Source organism: Dryas octopetala, chromosome 4 (assembly GCF_963921425.1).
Source record: "Dryas octopetala chromosome 4, drDryOcto1.1, whole genome shotgun sequence".
NCBI lineage: Eukaryota > Viridiplantae > Streptophyta > Magnoliopsida > Rosales > Rosaceae > Dryas > Dryas octopetala.
In genome coordinates this window covers 786,236-792,235 of record NC_141369.1, presented here as the reverse complement: position 1 = coordinate 792,235, position 6,000 = coordinate 786,236, and the positions used below count along the sequence as shown (strand labels likewise).

Sequence of the window (6,000 nt, the reverse complement as noted above, 5' to 3'; positions counted from 1 at the left end):
TTGGTATTTTCACATTTCCAAGTTTTTCACAAATTATAAGTTATCATTGACTTGACGACTAGCTTGTCCATCCATTTCCACTTTTCTTACCATTATACACGTACAAAACTGCATATGCATTTCAATAAACTCTGCAACATCATCATAATCTATTTCTTTAACCATGGTTTCGATCGCGTCTCCCTTAATGATTAGGAAGAAAGAAATGACAAAAAAATAGAAGTTAAAAAGGAGTGTTGCTAATAAATTTCAAATTTGAAATGTAATTGCACAATCATAACATAATGAGTAATTAAAGAAAGCATGGTAGTTGGATGACGAATAGAAGTTAATGGCCATAACATAAAAGACTTGGCGACTAGCTTGTCCATCCATTCCCACTTTTCTTATACACAAACTGCATATACATTTCAATAAACTCTGCATTTACAAACACAAACACAAATGGATGCTTCCTCCTCAAACAGGTGTAGGTATCATGCGTTCTTGAGTTTCAGAGGCGAAGACACACGCAAGGGTTTTACTGATCATCTCTACAGAGCTTTGGAGGGGGCAGGAATCCACACCTTTAGAGATGATGATGAAATTGAAAGAGGAGAAGAAATCAAGGCTGAGCTGCAGAAAGCCATACAAGAGTCACGAGTTTCCATAGTTGTGTTTTCCAAGGACTACGCTTCCTCAACATGGTGCTTGGACGAACTTGCCATGATCATGAAACGCAGAACAACTGATGGCCACATGGTTGTGCCAGTTTTCTATCATGTGGATCCATCCCATGTCCGGAAGCAAACTGGGAGTTTTTCAGATGCATTTGGTAGACATGAACAGCGCTTCAAGGAGGAGATGGACAAGGTGGAAGATTGGAGAAGAGCTCTTAGAAGTGTTGCAGATCTGGGCGGGATGGTTTTAGGAGATGGGTAATAATTTCACTCCCAAAAGCTTCTCACTTTAAATTTTGGAATTTGGTTCAATCTTCTTTATTTGGACAACATTTTATTTAAATTTAAGATTCATTTGTTCATATCTTATATATACTCAATATTAGTAAGTGGGTATAATCATTCATTTCAACTTGATATTATCATCAATTGTACCCTTCTATACAGAAGTTAAATTTGTTTTTTTCTTTATATATGTTGATATCAGTAATATATTTATAGGTACGAGGGGCAATTTATCCAAGATCTTGTTGAGGAGGTTGGAAATAAACTGGCTCACAAAGCATTATATGTTGCTCCCTTTGTGGTCGGAATGGATGATCGTGTGAAAGGCATAAACATGTGGCTGAAAGATGGATCGAATGATGTTGGTGTAGCTGTGATCTGTGGGATGGGCGGAATTGGCAAGACCACCATTGCCAAAGCTGCTTATAACCAAAACTTCAATAGATTTCAAGGCAGCAGCTTTCTTGCAGATTTAAATAGAGAAAGGTCAGGAAAACCCAGTGATTTGATTCGCTTGCAAAGACAACTTCTTTCAGATATCCAAAAGGGGAAAGCAAGGGAAATATACAGCACAGATGAAGGAATGAGAATGATCGAATCTGCTGTATATGGCAAAAGACTTCTTATTGTTGTTGATGATGTAGACCACTCGGACCAATTCAATGCAATTCTTCGAATGCGGGACTGGCTGCATCCAGGAAGTAAAATTATCATCACAACTAGACGTGAAAATTTGTTAAATTCTAGTGAAACTTGCAAAATGTTTAAGGTTGAAGGATTGGATAAATATCAATCACTTGAGCTTTTTAGTTGGCATGCCTTCAGACAAAACCATCCTATTGAAGGCTACATGGAGCTTTCAAGATCTGTAGTACAACACTGTGATGGGCTTCCATTAGCTCTTGCAGTTCTAGGATCTTCTCTATCTGGAAAAGGTGCAGATGTATGGGAAGATAAATTGAAGACGTTAGAAATGTTCAAAAAGTTCAAAAAGTTGAAAAAGTTGAAAAAGTTCAAAAAGTTCAAAAAGTTCAAAAAGTTCAAAAAGTTCAAAAAGTTCAAAAAGTTCAAAAAGTTCTTAGAACAAGCTATGATTGTCTACAAGATGATCATGACAAAGATTTATTCCTTCACATAGCTTGTTTCTTCATAGGAAGGAAGAAGGATTATACAATTACAATACTGGACACCTTAGATTTTCGCACGAGGATTGGAATTCAAAATTTTTTGTTGGCAGGGTACTGAAACTATTAAGGGCTTCATGCTCAATGTTCCTTTGTTGATGGAAGATGAGTCTACTGAGTCAATATTTGGTAGATGTAACAAAAAACGATGCCATGTTGAAGATTCTGGTGAAAATTCTTTAAGGCGACGCTGGCTTGATTTCTTCTTCTGGAAATCAATCAACTTTTCCTCAACCAATTCAGGTCTTGCATCAAATGAGGTGGACTTCAGTACAGAGGCATTTAGAAGGATGCACAATCTTGAAATTCTCCTGCTCAATAATGTAAAAATCAGTGGAAGCTATGAAGATTTTCCAAAACATTTAGTATGGTTGTCTTGGCAAGGATTCCATTCAAAATCAGTACCAGCCAATTTTTATTTGGAAAAACTAGTTGGTCTTGAGTTGCAGCATAGCTGCCTGGAATATGTTTGGAAGGGAACCAGGGTATGGTACTAATTTTAACTCTTCTCTCTCTCTCTCTGTCTCTCTCTCTCTCTCTCACTAGTTATACTAATTATATCTCTTTCAAACAGTTTCTTCCAAGTCTGAAGATCCTTAATCTCAGTCATTCACATGGCCTTATCACAACCTCTAACTTGTCAGGCCTGCCTAGGCTTGAGAGATTAATTCTTAAATATTGTATAAATTTGGCTGAGGTTGATGAATCCATTGGAAAGCTAAAGAAACTTGTGTCCTTGAATCTTAAAGGCTGCAAAAATCTCATAAAACTTCCAAGAAGTATTGCCATGTTGGAATCTCTTAAGGAGCTTATTCTCTCTGGTTGCTCAAAGCTCAGCTTTCAAGTCAAGACGACTGCTAGAAATCATCCACAATGTACATCTAGTGATAGGAAGATAGTTCCTCTGTTTTTGAGTAAGTCATGGCAATCAGTCTGGTCTGTGGTATCACCAAGAAAAAGTCTTGAGCTCAGCAATTTCTCATTGTCAAATTTTCCACATTTTTTGGGAAGCTTAAGACTTGATGACTGTAATCTATCAGAGATTCCCAGTCATATTTGTGGTCTATCCTCGTTGAAGTATTTGAATCTAAGTAGAAACCCAATCATGAGTCTTGTGGTAAACAATTGCAGAACCCTCGTAATGATTCCAGACCTCCCACCAAGTTTAGAGGAATTGGAAGCAAAAAATTGCACATCATTGAATATAGTAGGCAAATTGCACATCACTGAATCATCATATTTTAATTTTTTGAGATGCATGAGATTAGTTGAAGTTCAAGGCGGGTTTACTATGAAACCGTTGAGAAGTGTTGACATAGAAATGATCAAAGATATGGGCTTGTTCAATTTGGAATCCATTGGGAGCACTGATGAGGTCTTAATGTACAACGTGGCCACATGGAGAAGCATGAAGGGTCCCCTCCAGGTTCTCTCTGTCTCTCAAGTTGTTATTATTATGATTTTTATAGCTTGTTATAAAATAAGTGATGTGCATGAAACTGCAGGGACTGTATGAACGTGGCATATTTAGCATTTTCCTTCCTGGACACAACATCCCAGAATGGTACATGTACAGAAGCAAGGGTGACTCTAAGTTGTCTATTACTCTACCTTCACACCTCCATAATCTCAAGATCCGAGGCTTAAATGTATGTGTTGTTTATTCACTGCCACGAATAGGATTTGTACATCTTCAAGTCAGTAATGATAGCAAGGGTCTTAGGTGGACCTACTTTCCAATCGCACGGGCTTGTTCCGAAGAGCATAGTGATTGTACATATCGTACATTTCTATGGCTAAGCCGATGGAGGTTTGGAGATGATGAATTGGAAGCTGGGGACAAATTAATTGTAGTTTCCAAGGAAACGGAGATTGGAATCCAGCTTGTGTATGAGCAGGATATAGCAATATAAATATATTTTATAAATATTATAATTTTAAAAATTACAAAAAGGTTAACAACAATTTTTTTTCCCTTTCTCCTTTTTTTTTTTTTTTTACCTACAACGTGTAACCCTTTTTTTTCTCCTTTCTCTTTTTTTTACCAGCAGCAAGGTGTGTAACTTTTTTCTTTTTTTTCTTTTCTCCTTTTTTTACCAGCAGCAACGTGTAACTTTTTTTTTTTTCTTTTCTCCTTTTTTTACCTGCAGTAATGTGTAATGGTTTTTTTTTTCCTATTTTTTTCTCCTTTTTTTCCTTGCATCTTGTTTCTCTTCATCCTCTTGTTTAAGATGCATATTAGTCACATGCAGTGTACATATTAGATATTATTTTTTAATTGAAAAATGTCGCATAGTTACCAATTTTAAATTGAAAATTGTCGTACAGTTTTAAAAACATATTAGAGTCGGTGTTTAATATGCTGATTTTAAATTGAAAATTGTCACCCAGTAACAGTGTCTAATATGTCAATTTTAAATTGGAAATTGTCGCATAGTTTCACAAACATAATAGAGGCAGTGTCTAATATGCCGATTTTGAATTGAAAATTGTCATACAGTTTCAGAAACATATTAGACATTGTCTGACAATGTCTAATATGCCGATTTTAAATTGGAAATTATCGCACAGTTTTGAACATATATTAGACACTGTGTGACAATTATTGATTCGAAATCAATAATTGTGTGAGAGATACTGAAAATCAATATTTGTAAAAACCTAAACAGATACTGTCACATAGATACTGAAAACCAGTATCTGTAAAATCTAAACAAATACTGTCACACAGATACTAAAACAAATATTGTCACACATATACTGAAATAGATACTGACACACAGATACTGTGCGACAGTCACTGATTCGAAATCAGTAATTGTGTGACAATCACTAATTCAAAAGTGTTTATTATGTTGTTGTGATTTTAGATGGATTAAAGATTTGATCAATCAAAGAGAGATTCAACAACTAAAAGAGAGATGGCTTATTTACACCATTGCCCCCTGTAAGATACACTTTTTTTCACTTTGCCCCCTGAAACTTAAATCCTCTCAGTTTGCCACCTGAACTTCACAAAGTTATTGCAAAAGACCCTATGCCGTTAACTCTGTCAATTTTTCCGTTAAAATAGCTGACGTGACACCTATATGGCATGAGTGAGACCCTTTTTTAGTTATGTAAAATCCATGTGGACAAAAAAAATAATTTTTAAACTAAAAATAATAAGATCCATGTCAATTTTTTATAATTTTGCTTGTCTACATGGATCTTACATAACTAAAAAAGGGTCTCACTCATGCCATATAGGTGCCATGTCAGCTATTTTATCGGAAAAATTGACAGAGTTAACGGCATAGGGTCTTTTGCAACAACTTTGTAAAGTTCAGGTGACAAACTGAGAGGATTTAAGTTTCAGGGGGCAAAGTGAAAAAAAGTGTATCTTATAGGGGGCAATGGTGTGAATAAGCCAAGAAAGATCGATTCTTTGGGATCAGGAATTCCTTTCTTCAATCAGGAAGGAATGGATGTGGATATACTATCCAAATTGCTAACTTCATTTATAAACCTTTTACATCAAAATAGAAATCATTATGTGGATTGGTATGAATTTATAACAAATGCAATTTTTTTAGTCAGTATAGCTTATTTCGAAATTCTTATATCATCTTTTTTATATAAGCCTGTTAAACTCTACTGCGGTGACGAAATTGTAGGGGAGGTTGAAAGATATGAAAGATCTCCCTCCAAGCCGTACATACGACTTTCATCAAATACGGCTTTCCACATAATTCTATATGTATCTATGAGATCGAGTATGGAATTCTGTTTACTCACTTTAAATTGAGTATCTGTTTCCCTCCTTTTCCTACTAGGATTAGAAATCCTGTATTTTACATATCCATACGATTGAGTCCTTGGGTTTCCGAAAT

The 6,000-nt window shown here is 35.6% G+C and overlaps 1 pseudogene across 1 annotated transcript; it reads left to right on the top strand.

Moving 5' to 3' along the window:
* The first annotated feature begins 443 nt into the window (after positions 1-443).
* On the top strand, positions 444-4,041 carry LOC147285959 (disease resistance protein RPV1-like; annotated as a pseudogene). Its single transcript, XR_015121669.1, has 5 exons — positions 444-917; positions 1,161-1,879; positions 1,957-2,613; positions 2,703-3,554; positions 3,634-4,041. The product of XR_015121669.1 is annotated as a disease resistance protein RPV1-like (transcript).
* The last annotated feature ends 1,959 nt before the right edge of the window (positions 4,042-6,000 follow it).